Source organism: Emydura macquarii, unplaced genomic scaffold, assembly GCF_026122565.2.
Source record: "Emydura macquarii macquarii isolate MOO-44397 ecotype Brisbane River unplaced genomic scaffold, CSIRO-AGI_Emac_v2 contig_450, whole genome shotgun sequence".
NCBI lineage: Eukaryota > Metazoa > Chordata > Testudines > Chelidae > Emydura > Emydura macquarii.
In genome coordinates, this window is record NW_027130587.1 from 3,465,304 (window position 1) to 3,490,364 (window position 25,061).

The 25,061-nt window shown below is 40.3% G+C and overlaps 1 protein-coding gene across 4 annotated transcripts in view; it reads right to left on the minus strand.

Moving 5' to 3' along the window:
* RFFL (ring finger and FYVE like domain containing E3 ubiquitin protein ligase) overlaps positions 1–23,024 on the minus strand; it is a 38,861-nt gene extending 15,837 nt beyond the window's left edge. The window contains exon 1 of one of the 4 annotated variants that reach the window (XM_067537775.1): positions 22,884–23,024. The gene's annotated coding sequence lies outside the window, so the exon portion shown is untranslated. Of the gene's footprint in view, positions 1–12,927; positions 13,090–21,322; positions 21,342–22,603; positions 22,682–22,883 lie in introns of those variants that run through there. The other 3 variants (XM_067537778.1, XM_067537777.1, XM_067537776.1) reach the window with 3 other exon arrangements.
* Between the last annotated feature and the right edge of the window lie 2,037 nt (positions 23,025–25,061).

The following is a 25,061-nucleotide window of genomic DNA, read 5'->3' on the forward strand; positions in this document are numbered from 1 at the left end:
GTATGCCAAAAATGAACATATCTGTAACACACAACATGCTCTAAACCCTTAATGAAAATGCATGGGCAGTTCCAGAATGGACTTTATGGGCATTTTTCAGTGAAGTTCATCACGGTAGGGGAAAGACAACATTTAAATTCCACTCTGTTATCATGGGCATAGTTCAGAGCTCTGTAATCACAGCACTGTCATTTGTACTGCATTACGTAGCTACAACAGAGTGAGGGTGAAGGCAGTTTTCAGTTACTTTGCAGTGAGGAGTAAGGCAAAAGTTTAGAGAGGAACTGGAATTTCTCCCTCAGAAAGACATTAGAGACTCATGTTCTCTCTCACATGGTGCTTATATAAGATCAACAGCAAGACTCTAGCTGGTTTTCCTCTACACCCTGGCTCCACATATAGAGCTACTGCTGCAGGCCTGTAAACGGACAAGAACAGACAGCTGAAATGTAAACAGCCAGCTGCCATCGCCTTGTTCCCTCAGCAAGCTTCCATACAGTGAATCCGCGTTAACCTCTGGTGACTTGTTTAGAAAAACAGTTGAATACAGGAAAGCAAAATGGTAAGAAATGATGAACGTCTCTACATTCATATTTGCTTGGCCTCTGAGTGGTAGGATATGTACCCTTATCTAAAATCCTTGAGGAAACAGTGTGTATGTGGGGGCGGGTACCACGAGGGAAGAATGGGGAAGAGAGAGGAGGGGGAATGATTTCTCTCAGTATTTTTACAGCAAAATGACTTATGCAATAATATACTTACTTATTTGTAATCTATTAAGCACACAGGCCTGAAAACATTCCTCTGAGCACTCAGACCATGTGCTAGGTGTCATCAGCCACTAGCATAAGGAATACACTTTGCTTCCTGCCCTGTATTTGCTGCATTTGTGTTGTAGTGAATGGACACTTTTAAGCTGCTTTTAAATCTTTCAGTCTATGGCAGTAGGAACTGCCAGGACAGCCCTTCCCAGCATGGAGCCAGCTGCCGCCCCCTGCCAAATCCAAGTCCCCTCCCTGCCCCTCTATGCCCCTCAAACACAGCGAGCTTCCACCCTTCACCTTCCCAGATTCTGTCAGCTTCGGTATACACCAGCTCAATCCCTGTTGCTCAATTTTCCAAACCTCTGGAGGCAACCTTTTTTCTTAGCTAAGCTGTTATAAAAATGTTACGTAGTGAACATGCATTGATACAGATTTCCAAAGTATTGCTTAACCATCAATGAAGATGAGCTCTGAGGAGTGGTTGGCATGAGGGACTAGCATATAGTATTTGAATGTTTTACGCAATCAACCCTGTTGGGTTAATGTATTTAAACAGGGAGACTTTTGAAGTTTGGTGCAGTTCCAGTAATCTGTAGGTTTACTGGACTCTTTAATCCTTTCAAAGTCTAGCTGAATTTAGTCCATCAAAGTTACCACTGTCACTGCAGTGGACACATGCCTGAGCAGGACAATGGTAAGCTTACCCATGACTCTGAAACTACCCTGCAGCTTCAGCAAATGTTAATGTTCAAATAGAAAACAAGAGTCTTGATGACACAGGAGAAACAGTGCATACAGTATGTCACGCTGTGAATTATACATTTAGAGCAGCAACTGCACTTCTAACCTTTGTAGGAAAAGTGAATGCATACTATTTTTAATGTTCAGGTTAACTGAATTAGTCTATTATGCTTATGTGTACATACGTCACCTAGTGCTGAAAGCCTGTTCTTTCTAACGTCCACGGAAATAATCTATTCGTGTAGGTGAACCAACTTTACTTCTATATCATGTGGAGCTGTTCTGAAATATGCTGAGGGCTAGTCTGCTTTATTTCTGCCCAGATATTTTTAAATGGGCAAGTACAATGGGAAACGGGGGGCATATCCTGTAGAGCAAATATTTTGGGATAACTACCATACTGAAAAATAATCTGGTCATTTAGGCCTATAAAGAATTTAGACTGGTTTACAGCTCAGTGTGTAAAACCTGGAGCCTGAAGGTTTTAACCTTAAACAGTTTTTAAATCAAACTATAAACAGGTTCAGTGATCACCAAAAAGCAGGATAAGTTGTTATTGACATGGTGTGAGGTCTGAGGGCCCAGTATATTAATGGAGGAGCTGTAGTTAGTCGAGCATTCTATATTATATATTCATGGCACTCGTTCCAAAGTAAGAAAACATATCTAGCATTTAAGGAATACCTTTTGACAGAAGCATTCCATGTTACAGAGTCATAATATAGAATGTATTTAGCTTCATCATGTGTATTAGCCTGAAGTTGAAACCATAGCTTCCCGGGTAATGGCTCTAAATGCATATACTGTAAATACATATATCCAGAACTTACCTATGCTTTTTTTTTTCTGAATTCTAATTTCAGCGTATTACATTTCTGTCAGAAGTTATGTATATTAGAAATTCAACATTTTTGCAATAGCTAATTTAAGGTCTGATTAAATTGTTTTGAGAGACTTAATTTGATCCTAAGATTTACAGACCCGAGATATGAGAATCCTGTGAACACTGAAAGAAGCATTCACAACGTCCACAAGAGATGAAAACTACATCCACATTAAGCCCATAAGGACTCCCGTGAATTGGACTTCACCCACAGTAGCAGAATATACAAACGTCATGGTTTGAGCTGATTTTTTTTCTTAAAAGGACAGCCCATTAACTCACTCAAACTTTACACCATTTTCAATGTTGCAAAGAAAGAGCAAACCAGAAGAAACAAAGACTGAGCTCAGTGTAATTAAGCCTTTGTTTTGTTCTAGAGTTGTCAGAAGATTGATAATAAGACTCAGATGTGGTTTCAGGACATCCTTAAACCTGCTTAGCTGATAAAGTCTGAAAGAATAGCTTCTATATGTGAAAAAGTTAACAGTTACTGTAATTCACTAAACTGTAAGGTTCTTAAGAAGCTGCTTCCCAGGTTTAAGAGAAATGGGTAAGAATACTCCAGAACAAATGACAGCCATTAATATAACAACACAAATAGTGATCAGTGGTTATAGATTTCCATCAACTACAGTAAGATTATAAAAAAGCATAACAAAAGTTTTTTTCAAGTACTACATTTTGATCAATATTAGATGTTAATATTCAACTCCTAAAAAAAATTTTTTTTTTTAATAAATTACCATGTTAGCGTATCTAGATAAACAAAACTAAGCCTGCAGTTCTAGTGGGGCCCAACAGCATAAAATTAAGACATTCAGTCCCATGAATTAAGGGACTATTGGGCATTGCAGATCTCTAAACACTGTATGATCTTGACCATCTCAGAAGCTGCAATATCTAGATAGAGCTTTATAATCTCAGGGCGAACCTTAACTCAGGTGTACTTAGTTTTAATCAGGTTAAGTGAATTCTTGAAGATGATTTAAAACTAAGAATTTGGAGATTTAAGTTTTAAAAGAAATAACTCCAAGTTATAAAAGGGATATTAATCAGAACTGGAAAATGTATAAGTATGCTTTTATTTTAAATAGTATAGAAAATAGCAATGCTTTCCCAGCCTATTGGGTAAATTAAACACTAAGAAACTTTTAGGGTCCCTTAAAAATAACCTGACAGGAAGTTACAAAATTCCCACACCAATCTTGACCAAAAGGAGGACTTCACTGATGTTTGCAAAATGATGGGCTCACTGACCCTAGCAGTAGCAAGCCGATATGATAACCAGCAAGAAATATTCTGGCGTTTTAAAGAAACGTAGACAGGCTGCCCTGAAGAAGGCAGATTGGGGAGGGAAAAGTTTTCTCTTTTCTGCAAAGGAGAACAGAGGAGGAAACTATTAGCAAAAATGCAGTATTTGAAAATCATCTTCAGGAACCTGCCTGCCAAACTCCAAGGGAACAAGAGATAAGACTACTGTAAAACAGCTTCTGAAGCTTCAGCAGGGCAGATGTAAGCCCCAGCAAACAGCACTGAGCTGCCAGAGTGCAGATGCTCTTAGCTGATTCTTATGCAATTCTGGATGCCACATTATAGGAAAGATGTGGATAAACTGGAAAAAGCCCAGAGGAGAGCAACAAAAATGATAAAAGGTTTAGAAAACCTAACCTATCAGCAAAGATTTTAAAAACTGCGCACGTTGAATCAGGATGAAAAGAAGACTGAAGGCTGATAACAGTCTCCCAATATATTAAGGGCTGTTATAAAAAAAGGACAGTAATCAACTGTTCTCTATGTCTGCTGAATGCAGGACAAGAAGTAAATGGCTTAATCCACAGCAAGGGAGACTTCAAAAATTTTTCCTACTATCTAACCTAACTCTAAGGGTAGTTAAGATCTGGAATAGGCTCCCAAGGGAGGTCGTGGAATCCTCATCATTGGAGGTTTTTAAGAACATGTTGGTCAGAGATGGTCTAGGTTTACTTGATCTTGCCTCAGCATAGGTGGCTGGCCTTGATGACCTCTTGAGGTCCCTTCCAGCCCTGCATTTCTATGATTTTATGATGCTCCCATAGAAATTGTTCAAAGTAGTTCTACTTCACATTAAGGTTTTCATTTTACTAGATTATGAGGTTCAGAATTCAGATCAATGCCCTTACAATATGCAGACAACTCACAAGCTTATACTCCGTTAACTTTAGCTAGCAGAAGTAGATATTTTAGCAGCAATTGTAGAATATAGGGTTAATAAAATGCAACCTCTTGGTAGCTAGCCAAGAAATGCTTTTATAGTGCCTTTGCCTGCCAAGACATTTCAATCACTTTGCTAAGAATATTCATTACCAGGCTAATGTTTAATAAGCTAAGGAAAATGAATGAACCTTAAGCTTTTATTTATAAATTGAAATGACAGCAGCAGTTCTGGGCAGGAAGTTCTAGAGCAGCGGTTCCCAACCTGTGGTCCGCAGACCCCTGGTGGTCCATGAGGCTACTACAGAGGGTCCACGGAAAAGAAAAAAAATAATATCCTCACCAAGGAAATATACAATTTAGAATAAAAAATAATTTAATATAATTTTTAAAAACCTACTACTGTAATTTATTTTACAACTAATAGCACGTGGTGTCTGCGAAATGTTTGGAGGTTGAAAAGGGGTCTGGACACTCGAAAAGGTTGGGAACCACTGTTCTAGAGAAAAGGAACTAATTGGCTGAGATAGTTGGTACAGTATCTTGCCATTCAATATGAAATCAACCTGCTTTTCTATTGGGCAGTATGATAGATTTTTCTATAACCTTTTATCTTCTAGACTGTATTCAGTCATGAAAGAGAATAATCCCTTAGTTTCAAGTTTTCATTAAGATGCTAACAAAAACTGCTACAAAAAAGGTATGCACATAGACACACAGGGAGGTAAAGATTCCAAGGTATTAAACTTAATCTTCTGGGCAAATTAGTTTTATGCCCAATATTTGTGCATATCCAACTTAAACCACTCAACTCTGACAAATTCAAAGAGTTCTTATAAGAAAGGTGAAAAAAATCTTTGAAATACAGATATACAAATTAGAAGAAAAAAAAGATGGCTTATGTGGCAAAAAGAAATAATGAAGCTAATCAAACATGCTGCAACCTTGAAATGTAAAATCTATTTGTACTGGTGTCTGGACAAAGGGATAAAGTTATATATAACTTGCCAATGAAGACAACACCTAGACTCTCCAAACCACAGCGAACTAGAAGAGAAAGGAAGAATGGAAGTAAAGAACATTTGCCCTTGCTGGGACGTTGACAAACAGACCAACTGGCAACAGAATAGTTCACAAAGGTAATGTGCAAGTTTCATCTGGATTATTCCATGTGTATGGTAACTAAATTTAGAATCCAGTTACCTACGCTTTCTCATATATTTCCAGGCCAAAGGACATCATTATGACCATCCAGTCTGACCTTCTGCATAACACAAGCCACAGAACTTCATCCAGTGATTCCTGCATCAACCCCAACCAACTTGTGGTTGAACTAAAGCATACTTTTTCCAGACATATCCAATTTTGACCGCAAATGAAGGAGAATTTACACATCTATTGGTAAACTGTTCAGTGGTTAATTACCCTCTCTGTTAAAAATATGCATTTTACTTCCAGTTTGAGCTTTGCTGACTTCAACTTCCAGTCATTGGATCGTGTTATCCCTTTCCTCTACCAGGTTTAAAAGCTTTGTGGTATAAGGTCTCTTCTCTCTGAGCTTATCTAAATTTACAAATTTTGCTGATATAGATATACTTTTGTACTGGTGTTCTGGAGTAAGGAAAGAAAAGCATTGGTTAAAAAATGAAGAGTACATGGAGTTGGCATAAAGAATCAAATATTTTTGAAGCATCTTTATTTTAAATTTTCAAACACGTCCACGCTGTGAGTTAGCTCCCACCTAGCTCTCCGTACAAAGGAGAACGTTGGGATCACTTTCAGATAACTGCACATGAGCAATAGTCAGCAGCTTTCCAGCTGAGTGACTGGCAACACTTGACACATCTTTGGCAAACATTACTTCAGCAACTGAGTAAAGTTTACACAGTACAATGACTCAGTGCTAGAAGTAAAATTACAGCGCAGTCTACTCAACGATTTCCGCTTTACATATTACACAATACTGCAAACAGCCCTCCATGCATACTGTACATTAAGTCCCCCTCTTCTCCACAATTTTAGTATTGCAGAGTTAGATTGTAACATTAGGTAAGCCTGAATGTGATGTTGTCTACCAACAATGCTTCCCCATCAACACTATCCATTCATTTGTCCCAATCAGATCATTCTGTAAAGGACAAATAACTAGTTTTAGCCAAAAAACGTAATTTTCATTAGTATTTTATCTATTTACATCAGCTAAACAAAGACTACCATTAAAAGAAATACTTATTTTTATAATAAACTGCCATGTTTTCTGAGGGTTTCTACTAGACCTATAACTAATGAAACTATTCACTTGCATCTGTAATAAAAATGTAATATGCATTAAGAGTATGTAAGCAGACAAGCAGACTCCTTTCCCTTTCAATCAGTGTTTTATTATCTGTTTTGGGGACAACTGCTATTTTTATTGCAATCATAAGAACTAGATGAAAGATCACATGATGCTTTTCAAAACTCCACACATGCACACAGAGTCATTTTTAGTATGCTTAGATTCTGTTTAACATGATTTCCACAGAAACTTATAGACAAATTTTCACAGGCAAAAACACCAAGCTACATTTTATGTACAAAATTTTTTAAATAAAGTGTATGGATGAATCTAAATAAAAGGTCTTCTTTTAAGCATAATCTTCATTGTAGATGACGTATTTAAGGACCGGTGGAAAATGTATGACAATTTGGTTATATATTCATAAGTGTTAATACTCAACCAACACCCCCAGCATGATGTGGGGTGACTCGTGCTGCATTTGAAGTAAGTACTCAGATGGAAGTCTTGACTACTCGTATTCAGTAAAAATTCCAGTGTCCTTTTAAAACAAGAGTGAGATGTGCCATCCCATATAATCTGGCTACACAGAGCATTTAAGTGTTGTACATAACTTTAACTATGAAATAAGCATAATTACAAAAATATTTAATCTAAAAATCAAGCAAGAATGCAAGAGCAGGGGCCTCTTCTTGGACTCTAACAATGGCAAAATTAACTTTTTAGATTCTGGTTAATTGAACACTTGAGAAACATACAAGATCTAAGGCCTGAAGCCTGACGTTCTCATTTTCTCTTTGGCACAGGTGCACACAGGCAGGAGTACACTGGAGCCCCTACTAGAGGTAGAAAGCATGGTTTGTACCCATCCTATTTAATCTTAGTGCTACAGAAAAACCTTAGATCAAGGATAGGCAACAAAATCCACTAGAACCCTTTGGCGAGCCATCAAGGTTGAGGAAGTGGTCCTTGCTGTCCTGGGGCAGCTTGCCTGGCTACTCCTACAAGGACACATGCCCGAGCAATGTGTCCCACACTGACACCACCTGCCACGCTGAGTCACATACACCTGCCTCCCAATGGTCAGCTCCATGACTTCTAGGAAGGCAGTGGAACCCATTCCCCCAACATCCCCCTGCCCAGGTCCCCAAAGCTGGGAGACAAGCCATTCCTGTTCTGTAACTCACTCACTCACACTCACACACACGAGTCCACTAGTTACGTGGGTTTTTTTATTTTATTTCTATGTAGATACATGACTAGTAGGAAAAGGCTCAAGACCACAATCTCATTCCCCATAGGCCAATGAGCAACTGGGTACTAAACTTTCACATTCTTAACTGTCCTCTCTAAGACAAAGTAACTCCCTGTTTTTTTAAGTAGCACCTTGTTATTTGGTGATAAGAGATACACAAATTTTCTAAAAGATCTGCTCTAGGAATTATTTGGGGAAGTTCTACGCCCTGTGTTACACAGGAGGTCACGCCAGATGATCATAATGGTCTGTTCTGACCTTGGAATCTGTGAATCGTGTGTGTCATTTGAGCCATGGTGAAATCCAATTGTCCTCATGGTCCACCATTCATTCCCCTTTCAGCTTCTAGAGTGTTCTGGAACATTCACATTGTTGCCTTATAGCAGAACAAGTTCCTTAATGACCTTCTCATTATTTCCCTTTTAACTTTGCTAAGGAGTTTTAATTCACATATTGAAATTGAATCTAATGTTTCCAGACAGTGGTTTTCAGAGGAGCGCAAGGAAGTTAAGCAGCCAGCTCCAACTGAAAATTCAGTAGGAACCAGGCACCTGTCTCCCAAGACTCCTTTGGAAATCCCAGCTCCAGCATCAAAAGTCTTTAAAACAGAAGCAGTGTTGCTAATTCTTGCAGTTTTATCACGAGTCTCACAATATTTGGTATTTTTTTCTTAAAGGTCCAGCTTCTAGAACCTTGTGATTATGAGACAATCTCAGTTTTTATTTCAAAAAGTTTGTTTCTAGTTCTCAGTCATGGAGCAAAACTTAACCATGTGACTCAAGGGCACCTCAGTGGCTCAGAAACTAAAGAACAAATGAAAATAACCTAAAACTTATTTGTTAAAAATCTGATGATTTTAAGCCAATCTGACTCATTATTATTTTGAACACTTGGTGTTGGCAATATTTTAGAAGTTAATATTTATGTAAATACTTCAATGACACGCAACTATGAAAAAGGAAAGACCCCCTGCAAAAAAACAAAAGCAAAACACTCCTCCCATCTTGGAAAAAATACTACGTTACTTTTTCCCCCTAGATGGGAAGAGAGCAAATCAGGGTTGTTCACAACTCTTGTTTGTGCTCACTTGGATTCCTCCTTCAGTATTCATTTATCCCAGAGAACAATCTCCAACGATTGAACAGGAAATGACATTGTGTGGGAGGAGAGCTGGGGGAAGAGGGTGGGTGTTTCTGCTAACAGATTGCTAACACGTAAGTTTTTCAGCTGTAATTACACTTACAATACTGTTAGGTTTTCAATTGTCAGATGAAGCCTTATTTTTTTAAATAGATTTTCACATCTAGTCTATCAGATGATGGCTTGACTGGATTTCTGTTGTTCAATTACTGCATGTAAATTCACTCATAATTCTTCAGAAATGTCAAATTTAAAAAAATCTGAGATTCGGGGGGAGGAGGGGAAGAGGAGGGGGGAACAGGGAGAAGGGACACAAGGTTTTCCTTACTAACTATGCTCTGTCTAATACTATGCTATCACTGAAGCATCAGCAAATATGGGCTTGCTGAAAAGTGAGAACAATTACATACAGTAGCCTTTTATGAGGCATAAAAAAAGTCACTGAACAATAATGATTCTATCAGTGTGGCATAATGACCCGTGGTCCCTTTTATTTCAATGAACTGTTATACTTTGAGTGGAAAGTATGAAGCACAATTCGTTCTAATTTACAGTTTTGCTGCTGAAGTAAAAGTAGCCTCATTGAAGACTACAAGGGCTAGAGTCCCCCTGTGATGTGCTGATATAACTTCTGCTAAATGCCTAGTGCCATGGTATTACTCACAGCAGTACATCAACTTTATATTTAGAAAGGTGATCATCTTTAAGATTAATGGAAGCAGTTATTAATTACTTGCCTTTGGCATATTATATCACCAGATTTATTTGACCTTGGTGGATATGTTGAAAAAGTAATAAACACACTAATAATTAGAAATAAATATAAGAGTACGAGACAGAACTTTTTAGAGTGTGTAAGCAAGTACTATCTTATAGAAGACTAATAAAAAAAGGTGGTCGTATAGAAATAAAATTGTGAAAACCAAGGAATGCAAAATGCCTGAAACCAAATGTTTTACAGAAACAGAAGAATTAAAATCCCAGAAAATGAGAGTGTACAATTTTAGGAGAACAAATCTGAGAACATGGGCATTTCCTAAGTACTAAACTGTTCACCAAGACACAAACTGATTTAAACTACACCTACACCATGATCTGCATAGTGTATATTCAGTATGCCTATGCAAACAATAGTTGTAAGAAAGGTCATGTGACAAAAGGACTTTTGGTAGACAGTATAAAGTTATACTTCAGAGAGAAAACGGCAACGAGAAAATAGAGATCTACCACCGCTCCCACTGTAGTAGAGGGGAGTAGGAGTAAGTCCTAAATCTTACAGTATTTATTAATCTTACGGTTATGTACATACACTGGAAATGAACGCTTCATAACTGGCAGTTTGGGGTAGCTTGTTGGCTTGTTTTTAAAAGCCAGGTTAAAAAAAACAATTCTCTTTACCCATTTCTGATAGGGTCTGAAATCTGAGAAAACAATTTGGAGAGTGAGAAGAGCCAATTCTCCCAGTACTTTAAAGTTTGAATTTAATTTTATTAGAGAAGTATCAACAACTTATTCTTTTCACTATTAGAGGATTTGCCAGGAAAGCAAAGACATTATTAAACACAGCATCAACAGCATGCTAGAAACTTTTGAGAGATAGAGGACTATAAAGTCCATGTAAAAAATCTTGCAGTCTAAGTAAACCAGTTAACTTTATTTGGTTCTGATTCTATTTAGCCTGAAGTTTGTATGCTTACATTTGTAGTTTGGCTTCCATGGCTTGTTATTCTTATAGTATGTCTTAAAACACGTTTCACCAGTTTGACCAAGTGGGAAGCACAGGATAGTTGATAAAAACACTAATCTACTTCCTTGCAGCTGTCACAGTTACTGTTACAAAAGGTCACACTTTTGTCATATGGCAGGGGACAATATTCACTGGTTTCTGAGGCTGCTCTCATCACGGGGTTTAAGCCAAAACCAAAGTTCTAAATCACTGAATGATAAACGTTTTTTTTAAAAAAGGGACATCATCAGGTAGTTTAGGCTCCAAATTTTGAAGGTAAGGGCTTTTTCATTTGTAAAATATTTTACAAAATCTATTAGAAATATTTTTAAATGTCCAAACTGAATGAAATACAAAGAGTAAGCAAAGAAAACTGAAAAGAAAGCTGGATCTTTAACATTTTTCACTTTTAATTATGTAATGTGTTAATAGTACGAGATAAAGATTTTTTAAAATACATATGTGGTTTTTAACCTTTGTCCCTACTGATTTCATTTTCAAAAACATGACATTACTGCAAGCAATGAAGGTATGGGGTTTATCTGCACATAGAAGTTGCACTAGTTTAAGGTAAACTTAAAACCCATGTAAACCCCTGTGTGGACATACTTATGTCTGTTTCAAACTAGTTATACTGGTTTCATTTTACTGAGCATCCAGACAGACAGACCATTACACCCATTTAAACTAACCTGGTTTAAAATTGCATCTTTGGTTAAACCAGCGTAATTCTCTGCATAGACCAGGTATTAGCAAAAGCTAGAAAGCATCACAGGATGCTGCATCAGTAGACATATTTTAGCTCTTTCCACTCCTCCACTTGGGAGGGAGTAGAATTTTAAATTACTGGAGAACCAAATACAATAGAAGGATTAAGATGATGCTGGTTGCTGCACAGAACAAGGTAGGCATCAATATTTAAACAACATATTTGAAATGTTTGGTTTGCACACTTTTCCCAAAAATATCTGCACCCAATAAAACTTCTGTACATAGAGTCAAAAACTGAGATGCTGTAACAACTGCCTATTGTGCAATATCTTGTCTTAAAAATAAAAGAAGATTCAGGAAGGAATTGGACAATACCCAAATTGTAACCATGTCTGATTGAAGACAGAAGAAAAGGTGCAAAAAGCAGAAAAGGAAAACTACGGATTTCTTAATCTGAAGCAAATAATCCAGCAAAGATAAGCCTTAAAAGGTAGTTAAAATATCTTTCTCCAATGAAAATCTGCCAATCAACTAAACTGCAGGCAATCTGCTAGGCTGGTTTGTATTTTCTGGGATACTGATGTGGATATCTATCTTAACAGAAGATATAATACTACTGCTTTGAACTTCTACACCACCTTCCATCAGAGGACCTCAAAGTGCTGTATGAATGTCAATGAGTTAAACCTCATAACACCCCTTTGAAGTAAAGACCTATTATTCTCATTTTACAATTGGGAAAAATGCTTTAGAAAGGCTTAACGGCTTGCATCCCATTGCATAGGAAGTCCATAGATAGCATGGACAGGACTAGCATATCTCCTGATGCCCAGTCCTGTGCCTTAACTACAAGATCAATATTCTCCTCCTCTTTTTCATATTTAAAGTCAACTACTATATGAATGAGACAGAGAACTTGGAAATCCTCTTTTCTTTTGAAACAACTGGTCCACTGGAGTCTAGCATATTTCAGTTTAAACTGTTTACTGAACTGAAGTTGTGTTTTGTATATTGAGAAATGTTTAAGTAAAGCACTCATCTTGCTATTGTCATTATTAGAGTCCCTGGAAACCTGCAAATATTGGAAACTGGAAATTTTGCCAATTTCTTGTAAGTCTATGAGGTTCTTTGAGCACGTTAACTCAAAACATACAAAAATACTAAAGATGAATGCAGTTATCTGTCTGAATAGTTTTAAATAAAATTGGCTTATTTCACCCAGTCTTGTTCTTTCCTTACCTCCCCACGCTCTTTCGTTCCACCACCAACTCCCCACAGATCTTCCAATTATCTCCAATGACTGTCTCCTTTCCCCTCTCTCTTAGACTATGCTGAGGAACAAATACATACAATATTAAACAGAAAACTCAATCAGTTTGTTTACCTTGGAAAGGCAGAGACTTTAAAATGACCTGGAAGGCCAAGCCCACTAGAAGAGAGACCACTGCAGGGCCAGGGCAACTGTTGGCAGGAGTTGCTAAAAGGAGAAAGAACTGGTATCCCATGCCCAGCCACGAGGGATATACCAGCAGGGAGTCCACTCTTCTACTCTACAGTACCACTTTGGTTATAGTGGCGCTGACAACTTCTAGTGAGGGTGAAAGATTAGAAGAAATGTGCTTCTCACACTTCATACGCTGGACAAGGAAAAGTGATGCAACACAAATTTGAGGGAAGTGTGATGCTGGAAAATATACATCCAAGAGAGGAGTCAATATCCATGTTACTAAGTAGAACTGTGCATCAACGTATAAAACCGAAGCAGACCTGTAAGCGTAGCCTAAAGACCTGGTGTACAACTGTACTCTGAAAAAAATCTGATTTCAGTTTGTTCTCATGTTTGTGGGCTTCTACTCTACTTGGCTGGATTGAATGAGACCTAAAATATATGCATGCAGTTTTAATAAGAGGGATGCAGTATTGTACATACAGTACTAGTTCTTTACAAATGCAGCAAACCTGTTGCTTAACTAGTTTTATTCAAGACAGACCTGAAATTCAAACCCAAACTGGTTCTGAAATGCAAAGGAAAATGTAAATGCAAACTAAACACCTACTCATTCAACATGACACACACAGAGCAGAGTCTAGTCTACTTCGCAGCATCTAAAATGGTTGGAAAAATTCAGTTATCAGATAATGGGTAATATGCCTTTTTTTAAAAAAAAAGTGTATAACAGGTAAAAGACATGGATATAGTAGAAAGACCATTGTACTAGAAAACAGGAAATCCTGCATGCTAGTTCTGGTTTTAATTCCAGTATCCTTTGTGGTCTTGGCAAATGAATTAACCTTTGGCTTAGGCCTGGTCTAGACTTTCAAACTAGGTTGACATAGCTACAACACTCATGGGTATGAAAAATCCATACTCCTAAACACCATAGTCATGCCAACCTAACTCTGAGTGTAGACAGAGCTAGGTCAACAGAAGAATGCCTCCGTCAACTAACTACGGTCACTTGGAGAGGTAATGTTCCTACAATGACCAAAAAAAACCAACCTTCCGTCAGTGTAGGCTGCATCTACGTTACTGCAACACAGCTACAGCACCATAGCTATCCTGGTATAGGTATATCCTGGTACTGTAGACTTACCCTCATTTCTTCATCTATAAAATAGGAATGAAAATACTTGCCTCCATGCAGGAGTGCTATATGGGTAACAGATTGCAGACACTTCAACGCTGTGTTCTATAGGTGTTCTTTTTAAACACTAATATCATTAGAAACTCCAAAAACAATACCCATTTAGCACAGAATTGTTTGAAGTCCAAGATTTGCTCTGTTCAGTTTTGGACAACTGCTAAAAAAACCAAAAACAAAACCAAGAGGACTGAATGTGATGTCTGATATAAGACAGTAGGGCTAGTAGGAGATGTATGGCATTTATAGTACTCTTCATTATTACAGAACTGAATCCCTCAGCTTTCCAGTAATATAGTACATTTTTTTCTATGCCTGGTAGATTCTCGATTAAGTGACCTTAAAACTGCATATTTTCAATTTCCATCTTGCTTCTCTGCCTTCCTCCAACCTTAATTCCAGCAGGATCTTAATGGTTGGTAACCTGCAAACTACTAGAGCTAGAAACCAGCATTTTATGCCATCTGGAAACTTGCAATCCCAACTCTCAAACAGTATAAAGCAATAATATGTACCTAGCAATTTGAAAGATACCATTTCTACAATCTTAGGGGAACGTTGTCACTTCAGGTGTGTCTGCCTGAATGAATGTCAGCCCAGACAGACAGAGACTTGTGCTAGCAGGGCTTGAGCTAGGGTGCTAAAAATAGCATGGACTTTGGGGCTCAGGATGGAGCTCATATTCTCAAGCTTAGGGTGTCAGGTTCACATTGTTATTTTTAGCACACTAGCTCCAGTCTTCCTACCTGGGCTGGGAAACTTGCCCCCAGCTGCAGTGTAGACCTACCCAGAGATGCTTAGCCGACAGATCAGTACAAACACTCTGAAGACGAGTGATGGTTTCAAAACACTGTTACCCACAACTCTGGCAAGAAATAAAAATTGATTCCTAAGTTTTTGTTTTCCCGCATGGTGTAACAACTACACCTGTACCATGGTGGAACTTTACAGTGATCTAGCACATACTTAAAAAAAAATCAAAAAATCTATATGGAATGTCAAGACAAGCACAATGAAACGACGGTGCAGTTCCGAATTATGATTCACCTAAAGGTACTGGCACGCCTATCCCCCAAAACTGTATTTCAATAAAACAGGCATATTACAGTGGCTGGTAATACAAGATGTTATGGAGGCATCCCCAGTAAACAACATAAATTTGACAAACCGAGTTAAGACAGCTCCCTGAAAAATAAGTCACCATTCCAAGTAATTCAAAAGCCACACTAACAATTCTAAAAAAGATGGAGAGGATATTAACTATTGATCGCTTCAACTGTCCCACAATAACCAACATCAACTAGATTCTTGACCTATATTATAGAGAGAAAATTCCTCATATATGATCCAAGACATCGGGTAGACCTGGTTCATATTTTACAGTAGAATCTCAGTTACGAACACCAGTGTAACAAACTGATCAGTCAACCACACGGCTCATTTGAAAGTACTTAATCAGGCAGCAGCAGAGACCAAAAACAAAAAACAAAACAGCAAATACAGCACAATATTGTGTTAAATGTGAACTACTAAAAAAAAGGGAACATTTAAAAAAGATTTGACAAGGTAAGGAAACTGTTTCTGTGCTTGTTTCATTTAAATTAAGCTGGTTAAAAGAAGCATTTTTCTCTTGCATAGTAAAATTTCAAAGCTGTATTAAGTCAATGTTCAGTTGTAAACTTTTTAAAGAATAACCATAACATTTTGTTCAGCATTACAAACAACTTCCATTCCCGAGATGTTCGTAACTCTGAGGTTCTACCGTAGTTCCAACCTGATATAGTACCGTCAACCCCAGACACTCAAAATCGTAAGTAAAGCCCCCGGAAAAATCATGAGTGGCTAAAAATCCATGAGATTAAAAAAAATCTGGGGAGTTTTATTTGTTTTTGAACCCTTAGTTACTCTTCAGTCACATTTTCAAGTTCTCCTTGGCAACCATGATAGGCAGATCCTGGGGGTGAGGGGACAGGCTGTTTTTTTAATTAAAGCTGAGATTGTCAAGTAATAATATGATTCCTGGAATTGGGGCTTGAAGAAAAACATCAAACATGAAAGTTGGCAGGAGCTGATCTCTTATTTTCTCATTCTCTTGTGAAAAAATCACTCTCACTCTTAAACATAACTTTTGAATGACGCAGTGTACTTACTCATTCATTTCTAAAACAACTAAAGATGTCAATTAATTTCAGTTCTTCCTATGCATTCTGTGATGGGTCAGAAATGGCAGCTGTTATTATCTGGCATCCTCCCACAAGACAGAAAACAGTTCTGACATTAAATAGATCTATATTATGTTGTCTTTTTAGCCAAACAGCCTTTTAACATCAAATTAATTTATATCCCCAATGGTAATCCCCTGGTCTGGAAAAAAAGTCCCTGCTTACAGCTTTCTGAACAGGCATGTGTTCATAAAGATTGTGTGTCATGCACCTTCCCTGACCATCCCGCATGGATATCAGTAAAATATCCCTGGTGATCCACCAACACTTGCAATACCATAGAAAAGTAGCCCTCTCTGTTGATTTACTCTGTAGCAAGTTGGTCTGGTGACAAAATAGGGATATGCATGCCATTTATTGCCCCACCATTGGGAACCCCATTGAAGGAAAATCATCCATTATGTCCTGCACATTCTCCAGAGTCACAGTCCTTCGTAGCAGGATGCGATTAATGGCCTTGCACTCTTGCATCACAGCAATCCCCACGGTGGATTTCCCAACTCCAAACTGATTCCCAACTGATCGGTAGCAATCTGGCATTGCAAACTTCCACACAGTAATCACCACTTGCTTCTGCACTGTCAGTGCAGCTCTCATTTTGCTGTTGCTGCGCTAGAGGGCTTGGGCAAGCTCCGCACACACATCCAGGAATGCGGTCTTGCACATCTGAAAATTCTGCAGCCACTGCTCGTCATCCCATACCTGCATAACAATGCGATCCCCACCAGTCAGTGCTTGTTTCTTGGGTCCGGAACCAGTACTCCACTATCTGTAGCTGCTCCGCGAATGCCAACAACCACCTTGAATTGCTTTTTCTATGTCCCACAGCAAGCTAGCCTCCAAGGAACCGTCATGTTCCCTGCCAATCCTCTGGCAGCTCTGCAAATACTGCAGGACTAGGCATGCCATGCTCACAACGCTCATCACAACAGAACAGAGCAGTGCAGGATCCGTGCTTCTCACACAGATGGAGGACGTGTGGGTTTGTGGGGCTTTTGAAAAAGGTGTGAAACATTATGGGATGCAGATAAAATTATGGGATGGAGAAAACATCATATTCCCAATCGGCCCTGTGCGACACGTTTGCCCCCATGAGGCATTGCATGCCCTACCCAAAACACCCTGCACTAGATGATAGCAAATTGCACAGTGGGGTAACTACCCATGATGCACTGCGCTTTGCATCGATGCAAGTGCTGCTGGTGAGAATACACACAGATGACACAAGCAGCACACTGTGGACATGCAAAAGCGATTTAATTACTGCAACAGCTGTACATCGACATAACTGCGGTTGACTTAATTTTGCCCTTACTCATGGTAACAGAGGCCCCTGTGCACAAAAAGGATACGAAATAGCACAGTGTTTCCCCACCTGTCTGCCCCGGCACACTGGTGCGCCGTCAGGCCTGATCAAGTGTGCCACGGAATTTTTTTGAGAAACGACTTGAAGGGTGCTGAATTGGCTCATGATTATTCATGAGTTCATTTGGAGACTATATGATGGTGTGCCTCAAAATAATTAAAGATATCAAGGTGTGCCACGGCGGAGAAAAGTTTGGGACCCACTGAAATAGCAACACAAGAAACTGACTGACCTTATAAGGAAACAAGTAATCACATGCAACAACTCACAAGTTTTTCAATTTCTTTAAAAACTTCAAGGCATGAACTATCTGAGTATCAGTCTACATTTTGAAGAACCTGAATTTTGAACCGCAGCATTCTGTGAATTAATATAAGAATTATTTCCATCAATTTCTAGGTTTTTGATTATACAATGGGAAGGGACATTTCAGACACAGCTTTATTTGGAATCAGAAAAATAAACTGTTTCCAAAAATATTTTGCAATGCTTGTGTAATGGCCTCAAGACAGCCAGTAATTTAGACAACTATGCTTCTAGCAGACACAGAAGCTGTATTTTAGAGCTAGCCTTGCTCTGGAACAATTGAAACTTTCTCCAGTGCAAAGTCCACACACAGGCAGCAGTGTTTGTTTCCCTGCAGGCATCTAACAGTTTCATCATTGTTTAACCACCCTACCCCGCAAAAAAAATCCTCCAACAATCTATTAAGCATCACATTTCATCCACCTCTGCAATTAATCTAGAATATCAGGCACACATGGGAAAAGTTTCCTGGATTCACATGAGAAAAATGCTAATTGCCTAAACACAGAAGCCATTTATCTTGCTATAATTAAAAGATAGCGATCATTTTTTAAAAAGCTTATTTAGGGTCTCTGGGACCCCTTTGTGTTAAAAGTTACAAAAACAGGTACCTTTGAAGACCCCATTAGAGATGCAATGAATAAAAGGAGTTCATTTCACTGCAAATAGTTCTAGGACAAAAGATTCCACCAATCCAACTCTTTATAGGAGGGACTTCTCATTGGGAATGCAGGGTTACCAGCTGTGTATCAGAATGCACTAGTTTCACAGTACAATGCAGTTTTAATTTGCTACTGACCACCCCTCCCATCCAAAGAATTCCTTTGCTCAGTGCAATGTTTCCCAACCAGTGTGTCGTAGCACACTGATGTGCCGTCAGGCCTGAGCAAATATGACACGGAATTTTTTGAAAAACTACTTGAAGAGTTCTGAATTGGCTCACGAATATTCATTAGTTCATTTGGAGACTATATGGTGGTGTGCCTCAAAATATTTAAAGGTATCAAGGTGTGCCATGGCAAAGAAACATTTGGGAACCACTGGCTTAGCAAATTGCCTGAGCCACGGCTATCTAAAGAGAAAAAAGTTCCAAAGAAAATGTGCAAGAAAACTATGAATGCATGAAACAAGCCTGCAAAACATGTCATCATTGCACATAAACATAAAGCACTATAAATAAACCTCTCGTTAGCAAATCTTTACAGTGGGTGATTTTAACTCCACAAAACTGACTGCATGGTATGGTATTTAGAAGCTATTAATACTGATGCCATAAAATAACTGTTTGTAGAGCAGATTGTTTTGACACTGACAATGGAGGAGGACAATATCAACTGAGGCTTGGTCTACACGTACAAGTTGCACTAGTGTACCTAAAGATGTGATGTTGCAGTAATGCAGTTAAACCAATGCATCTTTGTGCGTGAGCACTCTTACATAGGTTAAAACCCAGCTTACATAGATTTAGCTTTTGGGGCAAGTTAAACAACTGTAGGCACAGCAATAGCAATGTCTATGCAAAGGTTACCTGCCATAGGAAGTCAGTGTGGCTTTACTAAAAAAAGGAAATGTAATTAGTATTCTAGAGCAAACTGAGAAACTCAAGTGCAGTAAATAGCCAGGTACTCAATAGATATTGGGAGATACTGAAAAAAGATGCAGCCTGTCTCTAAAATCAACAACTGTTTCTAAAGACTTGAAAATCACTAATGAGGAAATGTATCTTCCAGAAAAAAAAGCCATGAGGAGTTTCCAGGAATTACAGATTGATGAACCTCATCTCCAGTTTAGAGAAACTGAGTAAAATCTAACCAAGTGCTTCAGAGGAAGGTGCATGATTTCCACAGTAAACAGCTACAGGATAACCTGCCTCCACATGAAGTTTCATCCTGATCTCTATAGGGAGTAGCTTAAGGCCTGAAGCATGAGGTTTAATATTGCTTGCAAAATAGTTAGGCACTGAACAAACATGTATTTAAGTCGGTCCCTGCTCCAAGGAATTTACAATTAGGTTATAAGTAAACGAAACCAACAAACTTGGTGGGTTGAATTACAAGGCTACAGTATTACAAGTAATCAGTACATCTTCACCTACCAAAATTAAAACATATATTTCCAAAGCCAACAACAATAAAGAGAAGGACTACAGGTTTGGGATGGGGAAGGCAGGAAGGAATTAACTTGCCAAGATAAATGCACCTAGCATACTACCAATAGTTTAAAGATATTATTGTATGGCTTTCTGGTTTGTTTATTTTTAATCTTGCAAGCATAGGAAGAGAGGATACAGAGATACTCCATTCAAAGGGAGTAACCTCTGTGGAAACCTGAGTTGTTCTAAGTCAGGGGTCCTCAAACTTGTTTTTCTGGGACTCCCTTTGAAAATATTTCAGGCTGTAACGACCCCCCCAAAAAGTGACAACCCCTCCCATGACAGGCCCCCGGTGACATTCCACCCTTACTTCTGTGCTGCTGCTGGGGGCAGCGCTGCCTTCAGGGCAGGGGGCCAGCAGCTGCTGCTCTCCAGCCACACAGCTCTGAAGGGCTCTGGCTGTCAGCCATGGCATGGAAGGGGGCTGACAGCTCCCCCCCCCTTCCCATAATAAACTCATGACCCCTTGAAGGGTCCCAATCCCCAGTTTGAGAACCCTTGTTCTAAGTCTATTTCACCTCAGGAAAGGCATGAGTAATAAACAAACATTTATCCACATCTATAAACCACAGTGGAAGATCTCTGTTTTCATTAAAGTCTGATTATTACTGACAGAGGGAGAGTCTGAACCATGCTGCTCTATAGTTAGACAATCCTCCAATCACACACAGGATGCATCCTTAAGCAGCTAGCATAGGCCAGTGTGGGAGATGAGGTAATGGATTTAGGTGGACCAATTTGTTTCATTGGACCCAGTTGTTCCATTAATGGCCATTATGTTTATCCATAGGGCAATTTGCAGCTATAACTACAAATCTGTCTTACCCCCAACATTGTGAACACAGAAGGTGTTATAGAGACATAATATTTTGAGTATGTGGGGAAGTGAGGGTCTAGAACATGCAGGAAATAATATAAAAATATAATTTAAGCACAAATAGTTCACCTTCACTACTCTTCTGCTAATATTTGTTTGGGTTCGGCTTCTTTGGATCTGGCAAAATAAGATGGTACTAGTGAAAATTATGACAATGAGTACATTTTTAACAAAACCAAAAAGGAGTAATGTTGCCATCTATGCCGTATCAATTTTCAGTTAGCACAGTTTTTGTAAGAAAAAGAAAACCCACTACCATCTAAATGGCAGAAAGATAATCCTAAATAAACAATTACTGTGCTTTCCAATCACCAGCATAATGAAATGGAGTGCTGAAACTAGAGAAGTATGTTCCTTAGTCCAGATCCTTATTTATCCAGCGAGTAACACAATTTAATACACCATCGTGTAATAGTCCTCTAAAGAGAAAATCTAATTAAGAATTGCACAGCATGCTCTAGTAGCACATACTGTGCACATATTCTGTGACAAAATTAGTGACAATGCAGAGTCTTAGAAAACAAAACATAAATGAACACACTTCCATATCTCTTGGCAGATTAAAGAACATCACCTTGCACACTATTAGGATCTGAGAACTGTTAAGCAAAATCCTTCTGTCTGGGTTCTTATATCATGCTAACCTCCACAGCATCCCAGTGCCTTCTGCTGTCATAAGGATACATTAGAAGGTATGTTACAAAGTGCAAGAGCCCTTCCTTTAACTTTCAAAACATTTGAAGTGTTTGCATATGCTTCACCATCACCCCATCCCACCCTCCCCCCAATAAGTGCCTAATCTGTAAAAATTCAGACTGGATGGACTGTGTGTGAGTTTTCAGTGTGACAAACTTATTTATAATACCCTACAATGAAACAGAATAGTACTTCAACAACACAGAAAACATGTTGTCTATTAATGAAACTACCTTCAATTTTCACTTACTCACAGATAATGGCCCTTTGACTTCCTGTTACATCTCCATTACTTACACTTCGTTAAGCTAGGTATTTATTTTTTGCCGGATTGTGTTTATGACACAGAAACAGGGAAGGTATTTAACATATAAGGGCAAAATTAAACTGAGGAACCAGGCTGGCTCCATTACATCAAGAAAACAGCGTCCTGGTGCCACTGGCATCGTACCAAACCAGCCGGGCCCTTTGGAGGTGATCACATGAAAATGAGAGCAAACGGCTGGGCACTTCCACAGAGCTCCACGGCCTCCCTGTGTTTACACACAGCGAGTGACTCACCCAACCACCCCCCTGCGAGGCGGGTCGGTGTCACTCCGGCCATGGGACAGATGGGGAAAGCGAGGCACACAAAGGGGAAGGGGACTGACTTACCACAGCAGCTCCTAACGCCCCCTCCCCACGGCCCCGGGCAGCCTCCGCTTTGCCCAGCACACCTTGGAAAGGGGCTCCCCGGCCCTTCAGCCACCGCTCTGCAGCATACAGCCCCTGCGCCTCACCCCGCCTGCAGAGAACGAAGTCCGGGGCCGCCCCCTCCTGCACCCCCCAACAAACAAACCAACCATCGACCCAGCCCCCCCACCCCCCCCACCCCACCACAGCCCCGGGCAGCCCCTCCCACCACCCGCCAGTAGCCCATCTCCCCGGCCCCCACCTGCGCTGCTCCTCGCTCCCAGGAGGGGGTGTCTCCGGTGTTACCCGGCCCGGGCCCGCCCCTCCGGCTCCGAGGGGGGGGGAGGGGGCGGCTGGACCGAACCTCCCGCTCCGCACCGCGCGGCGGCGGCGCTATGGCAACTGCCCACCCAGGCTGGAGACAGCCAGCCAGCCGCCACCGAGATGTGGGGGCCAGAGCGGCGGAAGCCACAAAGAGGGAGGCTTAAGCTAGAACGGCCTCTCGTGTGCCCGCTGGCCGGTGCCGACAGAGCGCCCTCTGGGGGTGGGAGGTAGCACAGCTCAGCGCGCCAGGGTGGAAATCAGCCCCCTAGGCAGGGCCTGGGCCCAAGATCCCCTCACTAAGGGTGGCCAGATAGCAAGTGTGAAAAATCAGGACAATTTTTTTTTTTTTTTTTTTTTTTGGGGGGGGGGGGGATGGTATAAGGCAAAGTCCTTAATATCAGGACCCTATCCTCACCCCCCAATTGGGCCTAGCCCTGAGATCCCATCACCCCACAAGAGGACCTGGCCCCCGGAGCCCAGTACTCTCAGGCCAGGGTATCACTGTGGGAGCTGAATCCCCCCCTGGCTCCAAGAGCAGATCCCCAGGCAGGGCCTAGCTTGAGCTTCATATACCTGGGCAGGGCCCCATTTCAGGTTCAAATCTGAATGCTCTCAGGTCGAGTCCTGGCTCCAAGATCCAACTCCCCCACGAGCAAGACCTGGTGCTAAGAGCTGACTCCCACCCACAGTGGGACATAGAGCTGGCTCTAGGTTCAAATCCCGGCATAGGCCCCACCTTCAGGAATAAATCTGAATCCAAGACAAGCCCTGCTGTGTGTTGAGAGCCTGACCCAACTCACGGCTGCCCTTCCTGCTCTTTGAGGCAGGGAGTTCCAAGGCGATTACTGTGTCTGGCTGTGGGGGGCAAGGACTCAGATCACGCCTGCTCTGGGTGGATATTAAAGATCCCTGGGCACTCTGTGGTTTGCCCCAACTTTGCAGCATGCTGCCGTGAAGCTGAATGCGCGTCCTCGCTACAGAAAGGTACAGTTAGAAGTAGGATTATATGCAAAATATCTATCAGATATTTGATCCCCTTGTTTGCAACAGCATCTACAGCTGGCGCAGCTCCCGTCAGCTTTGTTTCAGTTGATAGGGATGGCACAGAAGGCATTTTTCAATCTCATCTCCTGCATTTGGAAAACTATCTAAGCTGCTTTATCTCCCTGTGTACAGGGAGCGCATAGCATAGCTTGCATTAGAGCAGCGTTGAGTCTGAGCACTGAGATGATGAACCAGATCATCATGATATTTTGAACATGGTTTACGACCTATAATGGGTTTATTGCAAATGTAGGGAAAGTCAACTTTGGTAGAAAATTACAGTTTGCCACACTGGATCTATCTGCTGAATCTAGGGCCCTTCCTTTTGCATTGGTCACTACCTTTCAGCTGAAGACAAGACACTATAACCATCACATCACTGATAAAACAATATGTGTCACTTCTCTCATACATCTCCTGTTCAAAGTGCTTGAAATGCAGCCAGAAAATTCAGGACATTATTTGTTATGAACCACCACCCCCCCGCCCCCAATTTACCTCAGAGCCAACACCAGGTAGCAGCAGCCTGTGTCTGTCGCCTCACAGGAAGGCTTAAAACACCAAATAGGCTCAGTACACTGATCCAGGAAGGATGTTTCTTCCTGACCTCTTCTGGTGAGCAGTGTGTGCCCTGAAGTGGAAGGACTGATAGCTTGTAGCAGGATAGCTCAGGTTTACTGGGTTTAAGCCTTTTCTGCTTAGCAATTTGCTCCAGAGCTTTTGCATCACAGCCCCATGATTGTGAAACACGCTGAGCAATAGCAGTTGCATCAAATTTCTTCATTTCCTTGCTTCTGAATATTTGCATATGTTCTACCCCAGTTGGGCGCATGAGATGACTTACTGCAGTGATCCACTGTGGGGGAAACTGAAATCAAAACTATTGCAACAGCGCATGGAGAGTTTGGAAGGAGACAGGAAAGGATGGATGGAGACCACATGACTGCTGCATTCTTATGATTAATACTTGTCCTTCCGTACTTCCTTGGTGCATTGCGATAGGGGTTTTTGCCATTAACATGGGCACTGAAAGTGCTTGCAATGTATATATTTTAAATTGCTCTTGCTTCCA